The sequence below is a fragment of the Rhinichthys klamathensis genome, unplaced genomic scaffold (genome assembly GCF_029890125.1).
Source record: "Rhinichthys klamathensis goyatoka isolate OS25496 unplaced genomic scaffold, OSU_Roscu_1.1 h1tg000748l_1, whole genome shotgun sequence".
Lineage (NCBI taxonomy): Eukaryota > Metazoa > Chordata > Actinopteri > Cypriniformes > Leuciscidae > Rhinichthys > Rhinichthys klamathensis.
Genome location: NW_026607157.1, coordinates 528,522 through 554,696, shown reverse-complemented (window position 1 = coordinate 554,696; position 26,175 = coordinate 528,522). Strand labels below are relative to the sequence as shown.

The 26,175-nt window shown below is 38.5% G+C and overlaps 1 long non-coding RNA gene across 1 annotated transcript in view; it reads left to right on the top strand.

Moving 5' to 3' along the window:
• Positions 1–276: 276 nt before the first annotated feature.
• Positions 277–26,175, top strand: part of LOC130077493 (uncharacterized) — a 94,948-nt gene continuing 69,049 nt past the window's right edge. Inside the window, exon 1 of the long non-coding RNA XR_008805775.1 lies at positions 277–381. This is a non-coding gene — a long non-coding RNA (uncharacterized LOC130077493). The remainder of the gene's footprint in view (positions 382–26,175) is intronic.

The following is a 26,175-nucleotide window of genomic DNA, read 5'->3' as shown; positions in this document are numbered from 1 at the left end:
ATTCCCCAGTGGAGCAGTCCTTTTGAAATGGCACGATTGATGTGACATTCCTCTCAACATCAATAGAAAGCTTCACAAAAATGGTTGGTCCTGTTCCTGAGATTTTATAGCAAAACACAAATAGAGCATAATTGCTCTGTGGTATTCATATCATATTTTGTTAAATAAACATGAATATATTGGCATATTTGCAACTGTATTTATAATGTGTTTGCAGGAGTTGCAAATTAAATACTAACTCTTTTTCTTTTCTTTTTTGTTTTGTTGTTCTTGTCCTCAGGCTGAACTAATAGGCAGATGGCCACAATCTCTCCACGATCAGACTCCCGTATGGATGAGTGGAAGTGGCTGCTCTCAAACACGGCATAGAGGGAGAATGGGGTAAGATGTGCCGCTTTTACTAAATTCCCATCAGTGCGATCAGTCTTGGCTGGTCCCTGGAGCGTACGATCGGTGTGATTGGAACGTTCAGTGCATCACGTGATCAACTGCTGAATTCAAATGTGCTTTCGCGCTTTGGCTGGTGCTGAGCCAGAGCCTGACGCACTCAACTCTTGTCATATATGATAACTATTCAGTTTTCAACCACATCATCTTTGTTTTAGGTTTCAGGCATTTGAATACACATACAGTTGTGGTCAGAATGAATGGCACCCCTGGTAAATATGATCAAAAATATCTGTAATAAATAAATCTGCATTGGTTATCCTTTTGATCTTTCATTAAAAAAAATTAGCAGAAATCTAACCTTTCATTGAAGTAAAATAATTGAAAGTGGGGGGAAAATCACATTGTGAAATAAATGTTTTTTGGAGTTTAAATATGAGGAAACACAAAGGCCAAATTCCCTTAATCATCCATCACAATGAGTAAAACCAAAGGATATAGTTCTGATGTGCATCAAAAGATTGTTGAGCTTCACAAAATAGAAAGTGGCTGTAAGAAAATAGCAAAAGAATTGGAAATCCCCATTTTGACCATCAGGGCAATAATTAAGAAGTTCCGATCAACTAAAGATGTTACGAATCTGCCTGGAAGAGGACGTGTGTCTATATTGCCTTAATGCACGGCGAGGAGAGCTTGATTGGCCAAAGACTCTCCAAGGGTCACAAATGGAGAATTGCAGAGATTACTTGAGTCTTGGGGTCAGAAGCATTCCAAAAAAAATAATAATAATCAAACAACCCCTACATCCCCACATGTTGTTTGGGAGGGTTTCAAGAAAAATCCTCCTCGCTCATCCAAAAACAAACTCCAGCAAATTCAGTGTTCAGACACGACTGGAACTTCAAACGGCACAGGCTTCTGATGAAACTTAAAAAATAGCTTTTTGGCAGCAAACATGCTAGATAGGTTTGATGCACACAAGGATAAAAAGTACCCCATGTTTACAATTTAATATACTGTTGGATCTTTAATGTTGTAATATATTCTATCAAATATCAACTGATAAAAAATCTAAACCTGACACCTTCTGCTAGAAATCTTATAATGGGCCGTGGTTGGATCTTCCATCAGGACAACGATCCAAAACGTATTTGCCAGAAAATAAGTCGCATGCAGCCTACCTCCGCGTAAGTCATCGTCGTAAAAAACGCATTTTATTACTAGCCTATTCAGCAATAGTGTAAAAGGCCGGTAAATAAAATAAAACATTAACATTATAAACACTATTAACATGTAGGCTATGTGTATTTTACTTACCCTTACTGCATGAAAAATCCTTAAATGGATGCCGAAAACAACAAGAATGAAAAATAAGTAGCCATGTATAATAAAAAAATATATACATAGTAGCCTAGCCTATAAAAATAGCCTATTGTGCCTTTTATTACAAACAACATTTAGCCTATTTTAAACGCCAAGCCTAAACAAATTTATTTTAATGGAAACTGAAACCGACGGTGAGTTCGCGCATCTCTCATGCGGTCCAAAGTTTCCATATTCGCAATGTAACATTTGGATTCTGTCTGTCTGTCTGTCGAATATCTCTCGAACCGTTAGTCCGATGGATTTCAAACTTGACAGGTGTCTTGCTATGGGCACGAGTAAGTGCAGTGCAGAGTTTTCCATTGTTTGGATTAGAAATGCAAAAGATATCGTTAAATATATCTGTAAAAGCAGCACACATTGAAGTTGTGGTTTAAAAATAAACATTCTGTCAGCTAGTCACCTACACTGTTTACTTCTGAAGTAAAAAAAAAGTAGCGATTCTTTTTGAGAAATGTAGCGATTCTTTTCAAGGTTGTTATTATACGTTTATTACAATGTAATTATACATTGTTTACAGTTTTATTATACATTTATTACAATGTAATTATACATTTATTACAGTATTATTATACATTTATTACAGTGTTATTATACATTTATTACAATGTAATTATAAGTTTATTAAAATGTAATTATACATTTGTTACAGTCTTATTATACATTTATTACAATGTAATTATACGTTTATTGCAATGTAATTATATATTAGTGTTATTATACGTTTATTACTGTAACTGCCCCCGGTGGTGTTAAGCAAAATGGAGAGAGTCTCGACTGATGTCTTTACAGTTTCTTTATTTACTTTTCTGATATCCGTAATGCACCGTGAAAACTATAAAAATATACAAATCGATACAAACATAAGTACTTTTATACACATTTCCTTAGCTAAATCAAACATACTCAAACAACAAACCTAATTAAATACACCACTAAAACAATCATCACTTTCTACTAAGATCTATATACACTACACCATAACCTTTAAATCACACACGAATTAACATATCAAAGCAAAATGGCTCTTTGTCAATACATAGCTTAAACAACTTACAACAATAAACATGAATACTTCACTCCCGCAGCACCCACATATAAACAACTACACGTACCTCGTTCCACTTCCCAAGGGCGTTAAACCAAAACCCGGCAATCTCCTTTATTCCTTATCGTCCTAAGTTTGGCGTCTTTACTGTGTGTTCCAGTCAGTTCGCTCTTACTTTATGAGTTTGCGATAGCTGTACTCGTAAGCACGGGGTTTATCTAGGGTTTACAGGGGTTAGTTTAGCTTAGTGGCAGAAACTATACTGCCCACTGGTGGAAGTCACTGGTGCCTGCGCAGAGTGATGTGCTCATATCTACACCACAATCCCAATAAAACGTCTTTTATAAATACACAAATATACATTTACACTCATTAAATCAAGACCTTTTAAATGACTCCAAGCGGACAGTTACAATTACAATGTAAATATAAATTTATTACAGTGTTATTATACATTTGTTACATTATTATTATTATACATTTGTTACATTATTATTTTGTTACATTCTTTTAAAAAAAAGTAGTGATTCTTTTTAAAAAGTAGCGATTCTTTTCTTAAAAAATAGCAATTCATTTAAAAAATAGCGATTCTCTTTCGAAAAAGTAGAGATTCTTTTTGAAAAAAGTAGTGTAAAAAATGTAATTATACATTTGTTACAGTCTTATTATACATTTATTACAAAAAGTAGTTATTTAACTGAATCTGTAAGTCAGCTACACTGTTTAATTTTGAATATTATATTTTATGCTGGTGCGTTTTACTCTTGTGTAATAGTAGCCTAGGCTACTCAGCAACTCAAACATACCAAACCAACAATTACTAAAAACACACAACTGATTTTGCACGGGCATTGTACTAGTTAATATAAAGAAGGCTTCATACTTCAGTCGAGTCCCAATATACACGTATAGGCTAAATCAGCATCTTCACAGCAAGGGAAATGTTTGGAATAACACCAAGTAGGTGATGACTGTGTGGCACAGCCTTTATATTGTACAACAGACCAATTCAATTAAGCAGAATAACTTTTTATATGTTTGGTTGACTGTTTTATTTTGATAATGAACAGGCTGCGATGTCAAGTTAGCAAAGCCAGAAGTGAACTGATACTATGTTGCGTGAGCGCGCGATGCGGCGCCATCACTTGGATTTGTTCCACAGCACGGGAAATAACTTAAATCATTCGGAAAGTGTGAAAGTGTCAATCACACTTGAAAGTCCTTGAAAAAAGTGCTTGAATTTCACTCTCAAAAGGTTGTACGAACCCTGAAATGAATTTCCCATTGCTACATTAAATCCAAGGTGAATGTTGGTGATTTGTGGACTGAAAAGCCTTCTATGAACTTGTTAGTTCATGGCACAATGTTTCTCCTAGTTTCCAAGTCTGCACCGTTTGATCTGAATTCTGCATTTTTTAATATTGCTCACTAGATCTTGCAGCGATGTTATTGATAATGCAGCAAATTCAAACGCTTTCTCACCGGATCTCTCAGCACTGTGTAGTAACGGTGTTGCGTGCTCAAGATCGGCCCGCAAGTAAACCTGTTCTGAGCTGGCGCTGCGCTGTTTAATATTGGTCCGAGCTGATAAACTGTCCGTGCTACGCAGCTCAAACAAGAAGTGCAGTTTCATTCCGCTTTCGTTTCATTTGCCGTTTGATGTTTTTCATATGTGAAATTGCAGCTCTTATAAGTTGGGCAACATGGTGTTCGCACCAGTGCGACCTCTAACAAATTTAGTTGCACCGGCAAGAAAAAAGGTAGCAAAATGCAGTCGCAGTCTGCAGTCGCAGCAGGGTTTCATAACACCCGGGTAATAGCGGTGCTAACCCCACTTCTAAATAAGTGTGAAACGTTCCTTTACCCCGAGGTTAAAAGTGAGTTTTAGAACAACGAAAACCTGGGGTTAAACACTGTGCGCTGCAACGATAACATGGTGTTAAAGCCCTTAACTTGTGCATCAGCCATCAGCACATAATAGAAGCCTCGTCAATTCAAACACTGATGACTTCCTCCCTTCATATTGTTTGTGTACTCGCTAAATTTGAGAATAATGCATCAGTATCATTAGGTCCATGTTAATGTGAAGTTGGAGTCTCTGCATTATCGAACTCACATAATGTATTAAATTTGATGCTGGAGATCTATCCAGATTGAAATTGATGAGCTTCAGAATTGTTCTGGCTGACGGATGGAGTCAAACTGCTGTGGGTGAGCGTGCGGACAAGCTGCAGTCATAAATCTCAGTATGAACCATAGGGCTGGGGTAAACGATTATTAATTAAACGATTAGTCTGTCGATTATTTTATCGATTAGTCGACTAATCTAACGACTAATTGAACAATTGTTTTTTTGTAACATGGAAATTGCAGGAGTGCACATTCAATGCACAACAATTTTGATCTGGTTCTTACAGAGTATCTACACTGTAAAATGTTTGGTAGGTTACTCAAATGAGCCCTATCACACTTGGATGTGGTGCTCATTTTAATGTTTTCAGTGCTCATAAAAAACATCCGGACTGATTTTTCGGTTTTGTTGACGGGGGTGGGGTTTACATGCGCTTCATAAGGCACACACGCACACTTGCACACACACGCAAGGTCTCTCGCTCTCTCCCTCGCTGCCGCGCGCTACACGGTTTGGAGCTCGCGAGCTCTAGATTCCGGGAGATTTTAACAAATTTGCGGGCATCAGGGAGCCGCTATTAATATGCGGGAGACTTGGGATGTCAACTCCATTTGACAAAGAGCGCAAATAACGACACCTTTACGTTTGGGACTAAATTTGAAGTATTCCCATACCTTCGATGATTTAGTACGAGCTGGGTTTTTTTAGGACTTTTTCTTTTGTTGGGACATTTGCATGGCTTTGTTGTGAATTCTGTGAAGAAGAGGTTGCTGTTTCGTTCTCGATTCTGCAATGTTTCCCACGTGTGTGTGGCGAGCTGTACCGCCGGGAACGGTGCAAACAAATAAATACATAAATAACTAAAGAAGCGTCGACAAAAAAATATGACGTCGACGAAATTTTGACGTCGAAGCGTTGACGTCATCGACGCGCCGCTACAGGCCTAATGAACCACATCATTGTGGCTTTACGACGGATTCAAACTCAATTGATGTCTGTTGGAGAGAGAAAGAGAGAACTATGATAAAAGTAAATCATGACGTTTTGTCACACAAACATAAAAAAACTAAAAACAATCACAGTACAAGAAAAGAGACAACATATCAGTGCAAACTGCCTGTTTGTGTGTACCACCTGTCAGTGAGTGTGTGTTTGTGTGTGTCTGAAGAGGATGAGCTGCGACCAGAGCAGCGGCAGCTGCTGTATCTGTGATGCGGTGTGTGGAATGGGAAACAGGGAGAGTAATGGGAAGAATTTCTCCAATTTGGTTCCCTATTGATTTCTTCTTCTCTCCTTTCCCTGTCCTCTCAAAGTCGCATGGCAAGAAAACCACTAACATACAAGACGTTTTCTGGTTATGGGTGTGTTGACAAGAGCGGAAGGGAAAAGACAATGAGGCTGTAAGGAAGTTGTAAAACAGGCTGACTTGAGCATTAAGTTAATTTATCGTGTTAATCGTCTCAAAAATAAAAGGTCCAGTCATATCTTCTCACACAACAGCTGTGAGGTAACTCAGGCCTGTTGTCTGACGGAAGAAAGTGGAGCCTGTTAAAGCTCCCGTTCTGCACTCTTGTAGTAAAACTGCTAAAATAGTGGGTCAGTTTAAAATCTTGATTAATTTATCAATAGATTAGGGAGTGTGATGCGCATGGGTGACAAAGTTTAAACGTGCACTGTGACCCGCTGTGGGGTTGAATCCCTGCCCAGGTCTGGAGAAACTCAATTGGTAATTTTCAGAGTGGGTGAGCCGATCACGGCTAATAAAATCAGCAGTTCTCAAAGTCATTACGCCGAGGAATCTGAAGGAAAAAGTGCAGACCTCTTGATCCTGATGTTTTCTTGAAGGTAATGATTTATTAGGAAAGAAGGTATATGGCTACTAGGCTTGCTGCGATAGTCAGTGTTACCGGTGTTACACAGTGTTCAGCCCCGATTACATTACTTGCCTACCACGACACCGCCCCCCACCGTGATTTAGGTTTTTTTATACTAATAAAAATCATTTCAGTTGGAGAACAGACACTACAATCAAAAACTGAACGCTTCCGCTCAATTCAGTGTGAGCCGAACGAGAGTCGCAGCACAGATCAGCAGCAGGAGTCAGATTTCATTTATCAGCATGGTGTATGCCGTGCTTATTCGCAATTTAAGTGAGTTTGTCACTGTACTGTTTTGTTGTTGTTTTTCATCAAGTGTAATAATGAACCCACCATTCAAGCAAATGCAGCCCCAGAATTGCCGCTAATTTGTTAAGTAAAATGCACACGGCCGCACAGGCATTCATAAGCCATTTAAAAGCGAGGTGGAAAAGAGGGAAAAACTCCAACGTCCCAAACCCTTCCCCCCAGTGATACCGGTATTACTGGAAAATGTCCTCACCGTCACATCCCTAATGGCTGACTTCATCAGTTTTGTTTTGAGTTTGCACTTGTAAGTCTGTGATCGCCAAGTCTGCTGTCACTGGTGCGTCTAGTAGTAAATGGGTAATAATTAGAAGTTGCTCAGGGAAATTGGAAGTAAAGAATGAACTGTCAGTTTAAATTTCTTTTATAGCCTTGGGTTGGGATCTATGAGGGGATTAAACAGGTTGGCTTTACTTGGCTTGAACCTTGATCCTTATCTCAAACTCGAAATCCCGGAGTTCCTCCTCACTCCTGGTCTTGGAGAGCCATTTTCCTGCAGAGTTTTGCTGCGTCGTAATTACCATAAATTCAAGATGACAACGTGATGTTCTACTCTGAGCTGAATTATGCATTTCTTTAGCAACTATTAACACCTAAATTAATCTGCAGCGGTCAGGTAGTACAAGTAGGAGCTCTCAAAAAATTAGCAGCTTACAAGTTGTAATCACGAGCTCTACGAGAGAACATATACGCACCTTTTAACTCTAACTCTAATTAAAAGCATCTGAATCAACTAATCAAGTTCTTTATGTTTACTTGGAAAATTAAATCCAGGAATGAGTAAAGCCTGGTTCTGTCATGAATGCCTGTCATGAATGCCAGCTGGAAGTGCCCGCGTGAGCCTCTGGAGGGCACTCTCTTCCTGTGCTCCACCATGGACTTATTATGTTTTATTTTGTGCACCTGTGTTTGATTATCTTGTTTAGCACACCTGTCTTAAGCCCGAGTGGCCCTTTGTACCTTTGAGTAGTTTTGTAAGTGTCATACTGCATGCTGAGCGTTTTCCTAGTTCCTAGTTTCTAGTTTCTTAGTGTTTTCTAGTTTCACAGTTCCTGGACTCCCTGCCTGTATCTGGTTTTCCTGTTTGCCTTATCCCTGCATTGTATGATTGCTGATTTGGACTGCTTACCTGGTTTTGACTTCTGCCTGTTCTCTCGTACCTGTTTCTGGATCTTCCTCTCAATAAAGCCTGCATTTGGATCACCACTGTCTGTTTCCACCGAGCAGTTCATGACAGGTTCACACGGCAGGATAATTAGGCCGATTTTAGCCCCGATTTACCCCTTCCGACAATCTTAAGGATGCTCCGATTATCGTAAAATAATCTGATCAGATATTCCTGCCAGGTGTGGTGTGTTAAGACGGCTCTTGTCTGCTCGGAAGGACGTCGGGACCGCTCAGGTCTCAAATCGGGGATATCCAACATGTTGGATTTTTTTGGCCCGATTTCTCCTCGTGTGTGGTGTCCCCCGGGGACAAACGAGCACGCAGCCTGTGGACTGTGGCGTGTAGCCAATCAGAAAGCGAGGTAATGAGGCGCAGAGGAAGCACCGGGAAACAAAACAGCCGGAGGACGTCGGAGATTCTTTGACCATCGCCTTTTCTTTTGATAACGTTTTTTTGTTCAGTTAAAAACAAACTACAAACTATCGCCACTGCATCCTCTTCGTCCGCCATGATGGTTTATCTCGAGGGATTTTGCGAGATTTTCGAGATGGTCCTCACTGCAGAACACGAAATCCAGGGGGAGGAGTTCTATCCAGATCCAACTCCTCCCACCTCACATATACCTAAACCTACCGATCTCCGCCCCCTGATCCCTAATCCTACCCATCTCCACCCCCTGATCCCTAACCCCACCCCTAATCCTACCCATCTCCACCCCTTAGATCTGGATCCAACTCCGCCCCCTGGATCTCGTGTACTGCAATGAGGCGCTACTGAGATTTTCCGTCTGACCTGGGAATGTTCGGGAGTCAAATCGGTTCGTGTGTGATGTGTTGATTTTGCCATGTGGCAGCGCACCACACACTGTACGACCAAAACTGTTAGACCCGTGATTTTTTATCGCCGTGTGTGGGGTCTCTCACGTTTGGAAAATCGGCCGACAATTTTAAAATCATCCCATGTGAACCAGGCTTAACCCTGTTTGTCATGTTTATGGACTTTCAGTTTGTTGTCATCAGTTTTCTTTGTTCTTAGTTTGTCTGTCTTGACCTAGTTTCTCAGTTCATTTGATTAGTCATTTCTGTTGTCAGTTGATTAGCTAATTTCCCTGGTGTATAAATACTTTGGTTCAGTTTAGTGTCGGTCATCGTCAATGTTAGTTGTGTTTATTTTACCTGCTACCTTCCTGAGTATTCGAGTTTCCTATTAAAGGACTATTTTGTGAGATTTTCTGTTTCAAGTCTCTTTGAATTCTAAAACTTTTGACACTGCTATAGTAACAGGGCTCCAGACTAACTTTTTGCCTTGGTCGTACTGGTGCGCCTAACTTTTTTATTTAGGTGCACCAGCACAAAAATTAGGTGCACTCAAATTTTTCCTCGTCTCGCGTCGCCTTTAACGCCACAATTTCAAAGTCACCTTTTTATCACGCTCCATATATTCATATATATTATGTAAATGCTTTTAAACAAGAATAAGGTGTATTTGTTTATTTTTTATTTGAAGCACAATTATACTGTATATATAAAATATAAATCCAAAAAAAAAAATTAAAGTGCTGTTTTTACATTGTTCAAGTTAGAGCAGGGTATTGACACAAATTTCACAATTCGATTCAATATTGATTATTTTGGATATCAGGTACAATACATGGCAAATTTTCTCAAGAAAAACATATCTCAACTAATGCTGTAAACTAGGATCAGTTGTAGCCTATGGGCTTCATTAGCCTACTATAATATTGAAGGTAAAAATTACCTGATTTGTACACAAACACTTAAATTACACTTTTATTTTTTTTTATAATAATAAAGTTATATGAAATATAAACATTGAAATGGTGGCTGCATAAAAACTTGCAAGATGTTTTTCAAACAACATGCATTAAATATTGAAAAACATTAAAAATTATAATGAATATGTAATATGGTGCATAATAGGCACAATGCTCCTCTAGAGTTAATTTTTCTAGCTAGCTAACGAGTTTATGGGCACTGGATATGTTTTTTCTGAGGTAAATGTGACGTTACATTAAATTGTTTACAAGCGTTTCACTGACGTCTTTCCACGGTTGAAACACTGATTGAGCGATTCCATGTGAATGATACGGATTTCGATAAGTTGTACTCTATCTTTTAACACACTTTCAGATGCTCGTTCATGTTTATTTCGCGCTGTAACTGGTATTATTAAGGCGGAAGAGAAGATCATGTGCGCTCCGCGCTGCTGCTTCTCTTGGGCTGAGCTGAGCCAGAGCGATCTCACGCCACAGCGTCAATACACTATTTGTTTTTGAATTTCATAAGAAAATGGACCTAATTTGAAATCTGAGACTTTGTTTCATATCAATAGTAACAAAGCACAAAGATTATTGCAATTTATTGGATGGGATGCTGATGCTCGCTACAATGTTCCATTCATTCATCAACTGAAAACAGCATAGCCCAACGGTTCGTAAAAATCAATGAGAATCGATTAAAATCGAGAAATCAATATTTTTTACCTAGTTCAAGTAGGTGCGACCTAGGAAAAATTCTTGTCGCACCCTTACAAATTTTGGTCGCACTCTAGAGCCCTGAGTAAAGTACTTGTTAAATTTTATTTTACAATACTAGACGGCAATCATCAAATCTGCTTTGTCAACCCTTTTAAATATTCTCTCAACTTTGTCCCAGTATCACACTTTATCACTCTGTGAAAAAAAAAATGCTTCTCTCTTGACGTAGTAGTTATTTTAAAGGCTTTTTGTTGGGAAAATGCTGTTTATGTCTCTTGTTTCTGTTATAAAATTTTACAATATTACAGAAATAAAGTTTTTGAAAAACAAATGCTGAAAACATTAACATCATATTATGTTCAGTTTTTTCCCAAATAACTATATTATGTTCAGTTTTTTTCCCAAATAATTAAAAGTGCATGTTAAAGTCTATTAAAGAAAGCAACAGAATTTGACTTACTATCTTCTATATCCTTTGTTACAAAATACATAAAACATGTTATTGATTGTAATAATATTTCACAATATTACCGTATTTTACTGAATTTCGGATCAAATAATTGCAGAATTCTTTCAAAAACATTATATAATCTTACTTTTGAATGGTAGTGTATATAAAAATAGCATCTTGTTTGCAATATGTGCGAATAGTGATAAATGCTATTCACACAAAGTGTAAATAGAAGTAATATCTGAGCAGTTGTGGGCGGAGTTAGTGAAAAGTACCTTTGCCAACATGATTGGCTATTTGCACACTATTGTAACACTGCCTATAAGAAAACCGCAATATAGTTTAAACCAGAACAGAAAAAAATGCCATTTACTTACTATTATGACTTTCAAAACAAGACTTCAGAATTGTTTATAAACGCATATCTCCATCTGTCTTTTTTTGTCTTCCACATTTTCTCTCTCACAGAGTGTGTTGTTATTGGTGACGATGTTCCTTTCATAATTCACCTCTGCAGGTGTAAAGGAGGCTGCTACCTTCTGCACAACTGATATTTCTTTACAGACGAGAAAATGTGTTTCTTTACACATTTTTGTCTGATGAGATAGTCAAGGTGTTTATTTGTGCGTGTGAACTGCTGTCTGTGTTTGGTCTCTGTGGCCCTCAGTGTTGTCCTTTATTTCACTGTGCTTTCTAAATGGGCCTTAGATTGTATGTGTAAGGTTTGTTTCATCCTGAAAGCATAAACAGCACATATGAGAAGCAGCTCTATCCTCTATACACACATTCTCTTTCAATGGCTGTTATGCACACATACTTGTCATGTACCTGTAGTACCTAGTCTATTACGATTTAATATCAGATTTAAGAAGTGTGTGTGTGTTTGCTTCTGTCAGTGGCAGAGAGCAGCTGGTGTGTGAAGGAGGACGGAGACAGGATAGGCAGCATTAGAGGAGTGGAGCGGCAGAATTTAGTGCTTGGTTACTTCACTAGCTCTCTCTCTCTCTCTGCTGCTCGTTCCTTTAGGGTCCTGTTCTCTCCCTCAAAGAGGGAGTGAGAGTGAGAGCAGTGCCGATCCAGTTTTTTTTTTTTACAGTGCCCAACCTCCATAATGCAGCGCTGTGTAACTGCAGTTTATAGAGCTTAACCATGCAACTCCAAAACCTTCAGGAGATTTACCATACAAAGGCCAATCAGAAACAAGGTTACGTTGTTACAGAAGTCAATCTGTTGTTACTTTATTTAGTTTAATGTGTGTGTGTGTGTGTGTGTGTGTGTGTGTGTGTGTGTGTGTGTGTGTGCGCTCCTGAAGTGTAAAACTAATGTAAGCCTTTCACATTCCAATTAGAAATATACTGAATTGTGTGGACGTCATTTTTGCCCAAGCTTGCACTCATTATTCCAAGGCTATAATTCAGTTAGGGCTGTCTCTAACAAATATTTTGGTATTTGAGTAATCGGTTGATTATTTTGCAATTAATCGAGTAACCGAATATATTTTTTTTGTGGTAATAAAAATAGACCCATAAACAATGACCATCAACATGACTTAAAATACATAATAACAATGAGGCAATAATAATTGGTTCAAATAAAGTATCAAAAGCAAGTAATCATATGGTTTTATTGAACTACACTGTTAAAATACATAATGTAAAATACTTAATATAAACATAATCAACTTATGTACATATTTTTACAACTGCCTGTAGAGGGCGCCGATGGCCTTTTGATTGTTGTTGTTACACATGGCATGATCCTTACACATACACTGAGGATATTTTGAAGAATGTCGATAACCGAACAGTTGATGGGAAAGATACTATGGAAGTCAATGGGGTACATCAGTTGTTTGGTTACCGACATTCTTCAAAATATCTTCTTTTGTGTTCAGCAGAAGAAAGAAATTCATACAGGTTTGGAACAACTTGAGAGTGAGTAAATGATGACAACATTGTCATTTTTGGGTGAACTGTCCCTTTAAGTGGACACCTCAGTCCCCTGACCTTAAAGCCATTGAAAACCTTTGGGAAATTATAAACCTCAGTTGTGATATGTCATGCCGGTGTTCCAATGAAGCAAAACTTTGGGAAGAAGTTGAGCAATACACATATACACATAGGCCTAACTAACAGTTTAGTTCAATGCCCAGGACAATGGCTGCTGTAATCAAAAACAAGGGAGAACCAACGCAACAACATATTAATAACACATTACATTGTAGTCAATGCTTTATCATAGTACATTTTTAATATGCCTTTTTTTTATAATACAATAAACCCCATATTTTATTATATCATGGGGTTTGCCTTTCTTGCCAAATAATTTTGTTATTTTAATACCTTAACCAAGTTTGGTGTATTCTTCTTCCCAATATAACATACTACTCATATTTTGATTTGTTTAAAAGAACCTGGAGTGTAAAAGCAAATATTGTGCAAATAGCCCCTCTGGACATCACTTTTAGACACTACTGTACACCTTTGCATGCATACACACATGGCCCCAAATAGTATTTGAACAGTTTATTCACACTTAGGTGTCAAAATTAGTCATTTAATCAGAAAAAAAAGTATCAAAGTAAGTGGCAAGTGGTGTAGTTGTTGATACTAGATCATTTGGTTTGATATTAGTCAATACATTGCAGATATGCTAACTAAATATAAACCTAACAGATCACTCAGATCATTAGAATCACATCAGCTAGAAATACAAAGGGTTCACTCTAAGCAGCTACTATGCCAGCCACAGCTGGAACCAGCTTCCAGAGGAGATCAGGTGTGCTCCTACAGTAGTCACATTCAAATCCAGACTTTGGGGTGCGGACTGATGAGGCAGTGAACCCGAGGATACCCCGTGAGTCAGTCCTAGAGCTCCTCCTGTCCGATTTTAGGGAAAAATCGGGTCCATCAGAGACGTCCAATAGATTTCTTAGGCGCGCCGAAAGAACACCACAGACACACTAATCACCATGGGAAAATCTCAGAGTAAAACTGGGAGTTGTGAAAAATATGATACACCGGTGTTTTGCCAGATATGCATCATCTTTTTACTCTTTTAATTAATTTTATAAATATACCATATATCTCTTTTAATTTCTTTTATAACTGTTTTAATTTTCCTTGCTTTTATTTTGTGATTATTTTCATTCCTTTCTGTAAAGCACTTTGAATTGCCATAGTGTACGAAATGTGCTATATAAATAAACTTGCCTTGCCTTGCCATTGGCAACCAGAAAGTGTCCAGAAACTTTATTTTTTTTAAACAGTTTATCTTTCTTCCTCCTTTTTTTATTTTTTACATTTGTTAATTGTTATTCTTACTAATGTAATTTTTGTGAAATATTTTGATTGAAAAGTATGCTAGTGCTATCTTAGATTTTACATTCAACCTCAAAACGAATTTCCTGCAAAAATCTTTTGGATTTATCTTCCTCAGTCTCTATCACTCTGTTCTCTCATTCTCTGTATCTTTTTCTCAGTATTGTCGCTTGGCTGCAGCGTATTCACCCGGTGTCCTTGCCAATGTCACTGTTCAGTTCTTTAGCGTTCTCTCTCTTTCTCTCTCTCTCTGTCCCACTCGGTCTCATGGGATGCTTTGTCGGTGGCGGTCAGCTGAAGGACGTAACGTGGTGCTCTGCTCTCTCTCTCCTGGAGTCTGGAGGAGCTGTGTGTGTGTGTGTGTGTGTGTGTGTGAGAGAGAGAGAGAGAGACACACGATTCTCTGCTCTGTCAGGACCAGCTGTAGATGTACAACTCCATGATTGCATTAGACATAGTCAAGAGGGTTTGTTTTCAGCTGTGGTGTAGTTGTGATGTGACAGGCAGTAAACACAGGCTCAGGAGCAAGTTTGTGTGTGTGTGTGTGTGCGCATGTTATAGAGATGTCTGCATTTGAAGAGCCTTATGTTGTCAGGTGCTGGATGTTGTCTCAAAGTTGCACGGAAGTGTGGTGTTGACCTCAGTAGGTGGTTGAAGTTTTATTAGGGATAAAAAAGTTATTTTTGTTGTAACAAGGGACAGAAACACAAGAGGGTGGGGGAAGAGAGAACTTCCGGTAAATAGGAGGAAATGATCTTCTTTATTAAAGTATGTTTGTATGTGCATTTCGATAGTGGCTATAATCACATCTACTGTAATTGAGCCAGGTGGAAATATATACACATTCAAAAGTTTGGGATCGGTTAGATTTTTAATGTTTTTAAAAGAAGTCCCTTATGCTCACCAAGGCTGGATTTACTTCATTAAATATAAAAACAATTTAAATTAACTGTTTTCTATTTGAATACATTTTTAAATGTAATTTATTCCTATAGATGGACAGCTGAATTTTCAGCATCATTACTCCAATCTTCAGTTCCACATGATCCTTCAGAAATCATTCTAATATGCTAATTCTATGCTCAAAAAACATGAATTATTATTATTGAAAACTATGTTATTATGTTGAAAACTGTTGTGGACATTTTTCTTGATGAATAGGAAGTTCTATTTCATTTATTTGAAATAGAATCTTTTGTAACATTATAAATGTCTTTACTGTAACTTTTGATCAATTTAATGTATCCTAGCTGAATTTAAGTTTTGATTTCTTTTATCCCGGTAGTGTATAATGTTACAAAAGCTTTCTATTTCAGACAGATGCTGTTCTTTTGAACGTTCTATTCATCAAGGAATCCTGAAAAAAAGTATGGCTGTTTTCAACATTGATAATAATAAACGTTTCTTGACCATTTCTGGAGTAATGCTGCTGAAAATTCAGCTTTTACCATCACAGGAATAAGTTACATTTTAAAATATATTCAAATAGAAAAGTTTTTTTAAATTGTAATAAAATTTCACAATATTACTGGGGTTGTTTTGTATTTTTAATCAAATAAATCCAACCATGCTGCAGCATAAGAGACTTCTTTTAAAAACATAAAAAATCTTACCGATCCCAAACTTTTGAATGGCTGTGTATATATTTAAAATAACTGTTTTCTATTACTGTGAGGCTTTATAGCTGTCATTACTCTACTTTTTTTTTTTTTTGTGCCATGATCCTTCAGAAATCATTAAAATATGCTGATTTGGTGCTCAAGAAACAATTGAAAACGGTTGGTGTGTTTAATATCTTTGTGAAAATCATGATGTTTTTCCCCCAGGATTGTTTTAAAGGGGTGGATGATTTCACTTGTCTAACTACTAGTTAGTGTGTAATGTTGCTGTTTGAGCATAAACAACATCTGCAAAGTTACAATGCTCAAAGTTCAAAGCAAAGGAATATATTTGCTTTTAAAGAAATCGGCTGGTAGGGACTACACGACATTCCTCCCGGGTTAGTGACATCACAAACCCTAGAATTTACATAAACCTCACCCCCGGGAACGCGCAGTCCATGTTGAGAAGAGGAAGAGTTGTTGTAGTCGAGCACATTTGTGAGTCTGCTCAAGCTGTCGCATCCGTCTTTTCACATGCAATACACGTACGCAACACAAATGCAATGGCATGCCACTCTGTAGGCATCTTACAACAGTTCCCACACGAGCGATTTTATAGATTATCATAACAGAATATGCTAATCAAAGACTTGAAGATTGATAACTCCACATCAGCATTATAAATTCATCAACTAACCATTCAGAAACGTCCTGTTGCATTCTACATGTTGTCACTTCTTCTTGAGTCTCTACATCTTTGCCCGACTCCAATTTACACATAAAAGGCAGAACAGTTTCTGACATTTTAGTGCTTGTCTGATTGAGGTAATAGGCAATATGCACTGGCGAGCATGACGTATTTCCGGTTAAATCTCAGGATGGTTGTAAAAACATCCGGTTATTGTAGAGTGAAGTGCTACGCTACCATTGAATGCTTGTCGTCAAAACACCCAAAACTGTTCATTTTCATCGTTGTTGTGTTGTTTATGTTAATATTTTTACTTGTACTTCGTCTTGACTGATAACGCGATGACATGTAAACGTACAAAATTGTCCTTTCAAAGGTGGGAAGACAGCTCTTCTAGCCACCACTGCTGTGTTCCGCAATGCACAGTGTCTGCAACATGCAATTCTTCAGTTAGTTTTTTTACTAACACTCCCGTTTTTCCCAAGTTTCTCCCGTATTTAGGTGGTGGATAGGATACATAACTGGCATGCGTATCTGTTTAGGTAAGGTAAAAGGAACGACCGAAATGCAGTGTTGCAAAGAGTATATGAAACATGTTAAATATGCCACCCCCCACCCATCCCCCATATTTTGCTCCTAATTTCTCTTGAAGAGTAGAAACATCACGTACAAAAGCAAGGAAGTTGGGCCTTATGTTTATAAAGAATGAAGTAAAGATGACAGGACAGTTTTGAGTAGAACAACAGCTGTTTGAAGAATAGCTGAGTGGAATATTTTACTGTCTTTGCAGTCATCAAGTCAGGTAAAAGTAGTAATCTCATTATTGTTTACATTTTAAACCGAACTCCACTTTGTTTAACAGACCCAACAATAAAGCATGGCAATTCCCACTCAGCTACCCTGTTTTGTATTAGGCTACCACTGTTCAGCTTTCGTGAACACCACAAAGGTGCTCTCTTAGAAATGGTAATCAAAGCTGAAATGTGGTAGTAAAACTTTTGATGAACGGAACCTTAAACAAGTTCAACAGAACTTTTTAACGTGTCACTTAAAGGGTCACTTCACCCATTTGCATTAAGGTTTGTATTGTTAGAAACCCAGTCATATATTATAATGATGGTGGAATTTAGCTTGTTTTTTTTCTGAGATGGGAGAAAAAGGATTTAAGTGTTTTACTTCCGTCCTATCGTGACGTAAATATCGTCATTTTGCGTCACGATAGGACGGAAGATAAATATCATTGCATATTAAGAAAACTACAGCCTTTAGCTCATTATTATTCAAGGGCGTGGGACCCACTCACCCCACCGGCCTATTACAGATCAGTGGGTGGGACTAAACCTGAAGAAACTAAACTATTCATCCGCCATCTTGCTTGGAAGACACCAAGCTAAGCTAACAAGCGCTCAAGGAGTTAGATTTACCATAATGCCTGAATTCACGACACACGATATGGAAGACGAGGATTTTGAAAATCTTTTGCTCGAAACTGATGTCCGTGGCTATTTATACGAGCCACAATATAGCGAAGAGCAGCTGAGGCTGATGGAGGAACAAGAGGCGGCGGCGTCGGGTTCGTTGTTGTGGGAAGAATGAGACGGGAATCGGCGAACATTTAAACATTTTAATAGTAAAATAAACAAATACAAAACAAAAGTATAAGCCAGCAGCCCCGCACTGCTGGCCACACACAACAGAAACAAAACACACCATAAAATCAGGCCTGTTCCTCTCTCGATCTGCCCTGTCGCTCCTCGTTTTATGCGTCCGCTCCTCGGTGAGAGACGCGAGAGAGACCGGTGCGTCTCACAGGTGTTGTTCATTATCACTCACGCCACCGGCCTCGCGCCGCTCTCATGTCCCTCGTCCTGCTCGCCACAGCCAACTAACTATACATTTTGTGTGAAATGAATTTTTAACTCTGTTGGCAGCTAACGTTAGCCCTGTAGAGTAGACGGAAGAGTGATTTCTCTGATGTTTGCGACTTTGCGCTGTTCTGGATTAGTGGGAGTGGCTTGCGGAGCTGTGCAACGTGGTGCATTCTGGGAGTTGTGGTCTTACACACAAATGCGCCCTAAAGTTATTTTCTGTCTTTTCTCGGTCAAGAGGGCACCAAATTCAAAATTTCTTTTACATTTCGACTACATATATGACCCACTTTCAATAAAGATTAATGTTGAAATGGGTGAAGTGCTCCTTTAATCTAGTCCTACTTTCAGCTGGTGTGGTGGCTTTAGCTTCTTCATTGAGCGGTAGCAGCGGGCTCTAACAGATATCTCATTTGTTGCCCTAGTTTTACCTGATACTTTAATAAAAGTACAAACACATGAAGTAAGAGGTATATACACATAATTAAACTTTATTTAAAGCATGATTAACCTGAAGCAGGACGGAGTCATGACAAGAAAACACTAACTTACGCTAAAACGCTAGCTAGCGTTAGCAAATTACCTTCAAAGTTGCAAAGAAATGAAAAAACGTAAAATTTAAAGCCTTTATCTAATTTGCTACGTGGTGACGTACTGGATGCCCGGACGATCCTCCGGATATCGTTAACAGACACTTTCGGCAACTCCAGCAAACACCTTGTGAACTTCGTCTCTGCCATCGTAAATGTCGACTGTCACTGTTTAATGTTTTCTTCCGTTAACCGGAAATGTCCAAACATCCTTACGCCAATGCGGAAGTGATGCGTGCATAGAGCCTATTAGAGCTGCTAACACACACGAGCTCTTGAAGCTCCGCCCTCTGTTCCTGGAGCAGCAGCTCATTTGCATTTAAAGGGACACACAAAACAACGCGTTTTTACTGACCCTCAAAAAGGGACAATTTTAACATGCTGTAAAAAATGATCTGTGGGGTGTTTTGAACTAAAACTTCACATACACACTCTGGGGCAGTGTTGTGCCTGAACGCGTTCAATGAACGATAGTTCATGAACTTGTTCATATTTTGGGGCGAACGTGAACTGAACGTACTGTACTGCCTGATGAACGTTACTGTGAACTCGTTCATTCTGGTGTCTGTGAACGCACGCTCTCTCAGTTTAACTTCGTTCAATAGGGTGCCAGATTTCTATATACGTAGCCTTCCAGGCGAAAAATAGGCCTTAATATGTAGCGAAAAAAACATCCAATCTGGCAACACCAGCCACTAGTGTCGCACCGCCGCATGCGTCATCAAAACAAAAAGCAGCATGTAGTCGACAAAGCAGCGAGCGAGGAGGCATCGTATGATTATTTAAACGAGTTTTATGACAAGGTCGGTGAGGATGGGAAAAATCGTACATTTATGTGCAAACTTTGCCCATCGATAAAATAATTGCTGTCTGTGGTTGTATATGGGCTGTGGCAATAATAAAAAAAAAAGAAAAAAAAAGAAAAGCTCGCTGCAACATATGGAAAAAAGAACTATGAACTAGTTCATTTTTTGAAGTATGAACTATGAACTGAACTAGTTCATTTTAAAATTTGTGAACTGAACTTTGAACTAGTTCATGTAGAAAATGAACTTTCCCAACACTGCTCTGAGGACAACAGAGACTTTGACATATTGTAAAAAGGGGCATTATACCACCCCTTTAATAGAAAGTTCAAAAGAGAACAGCATTTATTTGAAATGGAAATCTTTTGTAACATGAATGTATGTCACTTTTGATCAATTTATTGCATCCTTGTTAAATAAAATTATTTTTTTATTTCAAAAAACAAAAATCTTACTGACCACAAATGTTTTTGATACTGAAATTAAAAGTACTATATAGTTGTTTGTTTTGTTTTTTTGCGTTGTGCTTTTATTCGGAGTTAGAGAAGCTGTATCCAGTCTCCCCTAAATCTCCTTTATTTTCACATTAAGCTAATGCCTAATTAATTAATATGGACTCCAATTACTATTCAATTACTCTAGCATGAAAAAAAACTACGTTGTGGTACTAAATTACACTGCAGCATTATGCAGACCACACTGAGAGGCTACCTGAGGTTAATCACAGTAATAGACTGAGGGAAACGTTAATGATAGTAATTAAAGCAGGCAAAGAGAAAGTCATTTTTGTGTTTACTTCTGTTTCAAACACACTTTTGCAAGATTTACATACTAGTAGTCTTTTTGTTTTACCTGGTATTAACATGAGACCACAGGAGACTGTTTAGAAAAACAGCACCATGTTCTTGAAGTCCGGGCACTGGGACAGTTAACAGTCTCATGGATACAATACTTAACCCCAAAGGACTGCAGGGTAAAGTAAGACTCTATAAACCCCTATAACACTTGTAAATGTTTGTTTTTAGCTTTCAGATGTCTTCAGAATCAGCATGAAGCTGTCATGAAATTAATTAACATGTAACTTTAAAGGCCAAGAACAATAACTACAAAGATAACTAATACGATAACTATACTAATGTCTACACCAACGCACAATAACACTCTATTTATTATAATCGTGTGCTGCAGGTTTTGTCGTCATGCTTTTGGACCCCCTTTAAAGTGCCCCTATTATGGTTTTTCAAATATTCCCTTTCATGCAGTGTGTAATATAGCTGTTTGAGAATGTAAACGTTCTACAAAGTTTTAAGTCGAAAGTGCACGATAAATAAAGTTATTGTCTCCCAAAAGAAAGAATCGACACTGAACCGCCTTTATGAGTCGTTTGTCAAATCCTACTGTTTTACGGTTCTACGTCACTAGAAAATATATTTGCATAATGCCTGCCTATGTTGCACGCGTCAAAACGCTCTTGCTCTTGAAAGATGGGTCAGTAGAATCACAACCTGTAAGTATGAATAATTATCAATCTATAAATTTTCTACCGGGTGTTGGAAATACGTAGTTTTGGGTTTTATATTGTGTAAGCTTCCGGCTAACCGGCTTACTGATGTTATTACTGCCTTACTGAAATACTTCTGCTAATTAGCTGTGGGCCACTATTAGCTTAAACTGTGTCTATTAATTCAGATTGTCATCGTTACGGTCTTTACAGTGTGCTCATTCGCTGAATGGAGCAATACGTTTAGCTTCCGACATGCGCTGTACGCAGTAGACCAATCACAACAGACTGGGCCATTTGGCCAATCAGAGCAGAGCAGGCTCACAGAAAGGAGGGATTTAGAGAGACTGATTTATCCGACAAGTCGTTTGAGAATCATTGAAAAATGTGGTGATGTGCAATGTATATTATGAGAAAATTAAACAGTTTTTTTACCTTTGATGCATGTAAGCCTGTTCTAGGAGACCTCCAAATCAAAATTAGTAACCTTTAAAATGGCATAATAGGGGCACTTTAAGAACTACTGAGTTGTACGCAGATTTATTATTTCAATAAACCATCTCCTACATGACTCCATGTATCTACTGTAATGCTGTAAATTTTCTGCTGAATAGCAAAAAAGTGAACATAGGGAAGTTTCCCTGTCCTGAAGTGACATAGAGTTATGAAACCACTATGTTCCTACCTTAAAATATCAGAGGACCCCAATGCAATTCAAACTGCCCATGCTGTTCCGATGATGACTGGAGCATTTGACCATTGCCACATCAGCAACTTTGCCCTATTTCATTGACCGAACTCAAAGTTATTTCCCTTCATGTTTCCCAGTAGACCCAGTGATGTGATGGCGAATCGGAAAAATTATTTTGATAGAATGGGAAATGCAGCTCAAGATATTTGATCCCTGAGCTAAATGCGAACACTTGCCTGCACCGTCCAATGTTTTGAGAGACCCAAAAGCATACATTTTGATAAAAAAAATAAATAAATTGCATGGTGGGCACAGTAAACATTATCCAATGCAGTATATCCAGATCTATCTGTATGATGTGCTCCTATCTTTTTAGATTTACCAAAATGCTTTGTGGTTTGATTTTCTTTATTTCTTTATTTATCTTTATGCAGAGTTGTGCTTACAGAGCATTAGGGATGCACCGAATTTTTTAGAAAATGGCATTTTCGTTTTTTGTCTGAAAATCTATGCCCCGCCGCCTAAATCTAATTTAAAATAAATAAAAAAAATACGTTTTTAAAACTATTTTTCGGTTTCGTTTTTCAGCCGAGTGCATCCTGAGGTTTCGGTTTCGGCCCAGAATTCGGCCCATAGAGACATGTGTGTGAGAGAGTGTGAGTGTGTGAGAAAGAGCGCATATAGGGGGTGACACGGACAGAAGATATTCTGACAACGTTGACTTATGACTTTAGATGTGGGGAAGAGAGAGACTTCTAGATAATTGAGTTCTTACATTAGATCCTGCTGACAGTTACAATTCTCCATGAAGATGCGCTCCTGCCATCTTATTTTGACAGACACATGGTAAAGAAATTATTGGGGAGGTAATGGAAGACAGACCAGAGTCAAACCTGCATCAAAGTTAAGCTCAATCAATAGCATTTGTAGCATAACAATGTTGATTTACCAAATAAAAAAAGTAAGAAAGATATTAGGTTAAGTTAAGGAACTTACAATGGCACTTAAATGTGGCCATTTTTGTGGGATTTAAAAGCAGAAATGTGAAGCTCAATTTTATGAAAACACATTAATTCGTCTTTTGCAATTCAGTCATTTTAAGGTTTATTGCATTGCATTAAAAAGGCAATAAAGTTGTAAAAATGGATAAAACTATACACAGAAAAGCTTTAACCCTTGTGTTGTGTTCAAAACCCTATAACACTTGTGATGTTCCCGGTCAAAAATTACCGGCCTACAAAAAATAGCTTATAAATCACTTGTTATGCTTTATTATCACCCAATATTGGATTCAAACTTTTTGTCAACTTGTTCTCTTTCAATTAGGACTGGTTTTATATTTCTATTTGCATCTGATTAATCGTAGGCCTCATTTATCTGAGAGTAGGCATCTCATTTTTTGACTACTTTAATGTTTCACCAGGAAGTTTGTTTCGAAAAACTTTTATTTTGTAAAAGTGGGGGTACAAAAAAACAAACAAAAGTTTGTTGATTGTGGCCTGTGTAATGTTGGTCCACTCCTCTTCAATGGCTGTGCGAAGTTGCTGGATATTGGCAGGAACTGGAACACGCTGTCGTATACACCGATCCAGAGCATCCCAAACATGCTCAATGGGTGACATGTCCGGTGAGTATGCTGGCCATGCGAGAACTGGGATGTTTTCAGTTTCCAGGAATTGTGTACAGATCCTTGCAACATGGGGCCGTGCATTATCATGCTGCAACATGAGGTGATGGTATTGGATGCATGGCACAACAATGGGCCTCAAGATCTTGTCACGGTATCTCTGTGCATTCAAAATGCCATCAATAAAATGCACCTGTGTTCGTTGTCCATAACATACGGCTGCCCATACCATAACCCCACCACCACCATGGGCCACTCAATCCACAACGTTGACATCAGCAAACTGCACACCCACACGATGCCATACACGCTGTCTGCCATCTGCCCTGTACAGTGAAAACTGGGATTCATCCGTGAAGAGAACACATTTCCAAAGTGTCAGACGCCATTGAATGTGAGCTTTTGCCGGCTCAAGTCGGTTACGATGACGAACTGCAGTCAGGTCGAGACCCCGATGAGGACGACGAGCATGCAGATGAGCTTCCCTGAGACGGTTTCTGACAGTTTGTGCAGACATTTTTTGGTTATGCAAACCGATTGTTGCAGCAGCTGTCCGGGTGCCTGGTCTCAGACGATCTTGGAGGTGAAGATGCTGGATGTGGAGGTCATGGGCTGGTGTGGTTACACGTGGTCTGCGGTTGTGAGGCCGGTTGGATGTAGAGCCCGAAGCCATTTGTTTTGAGAATAATGGCTGGCTGATGAAGTTATTGGCTGGCTAGCCGGCTCAGCCAAAATCTAAATGGCTGCTGCAGCCGCCAAACTTTTCATAGCTGCAAAGGGCTGATGTCAGTCTTTTTACTTTCACGATTGGTTGCTGATAAAAAGGAAATGACCATATTTGGATCCAACAGGATTGTACCGAAGAGAGAGAGCTTCCTAACGGTGCATGTGATGAGAGGGTGACGGCAGAGATCGCGGAGAAGTATGTTGATTAAGAACGCAAACTTTTGTTGAATTTATGAGAAATCTACAGACGCAAATAGACGAAGTGTAGTAAAATAAAGACCTAAATGTGTATTTCAGACTTTTTTTCACCACAAAGCTGAAAGAAGACATGTTATTGAAGACAAATATCCAAAAATCTCAAAATTGACCAGTAAAAAAAAAACGATTTTTTTTGCCTGCCGTGTCTCGCCTTAATATAAACACACACTGTTATCAGTATTATTTTGGACAAAGTTTTGCACATTTCACTTCAATGTACACTGAAGCATGCGTCGTGAATTAGCAATGTGGAAACGGTGGTTTGTTACTGCAGTGATATCACGTTCAGTGCTATAAATCTCTCCGTTCCAGAATATTTGATTCAGGTGTTTGTGCAACCGTGCCTTGAAGATTTAACAAAAGTCTGGGTAGGCCTAAGTTAAAAAAAAAAGTAAGTAGGAATTAGTAAAGTATGTGAGAAGTGAGATCAAAATGACCTTGCTTGCTTCTTTCCGCCATTTCACCTCAGTGCGGGAAAAAAAATGCATCGCTTCTTCTGTACGGAAAACAAGCAATTTTAATTGGTCGTCAATTCACTGTGAGTCTGTGTATCGTAGCAACGAGCACAAGACTGTCCTGTTATGAATCCAGTGGGAAAATAGATCTCGTGTATTGTTTATATATTTCGTGTGTGTATGTCTCTGTGATAGAATTATTATTTGATGCAAATAATTCTAGCCGGCTCAGCCAAACTTTATCAGATGGCGGCTCAATTTGATATTCTGAAATTCTAAATGGCGCAAATGGCGGTGGCGGCTTCGGGGACTAGTTGGATTTACTGCGAAATTTTCTGAAACGCCTTTGGAGACGGCTTATGGTAGAGAAATGAACATTCAATTCACGGGCAACAGCTCTGGTGGGTTTTTGGGATGCTCTGGATCGGCGTGTTCCAGGTCCTGCCAATATCCAGCAAATTCGCACAGCCATTGAAGAGGAGTGGACCAACATTCCACAGGCCACAATCAACAACCTTTTTTTTTTTTCTTCAACCTTTTTCCCAGTACAGTAAAACTGCACATTTTAGAGTGGCCTTTTATTGTGGCCAGCCTAAGGCGTGTGCCTATAGTCATGCTGTCTAATCAGCATCTTGATATGCCACACCTGTGAGGTGGATGGATTATCTCGGCAAAGGAGAAGTGCTCACTAACACAGATTTAGACAGATTTGTGAACAATATTTGAGAGAAATAGGCCTTTTATGTACATAGAAAAAAGTTTTAGATCTTTGAGTTCAGCAAAAATGGGGGCAAAAA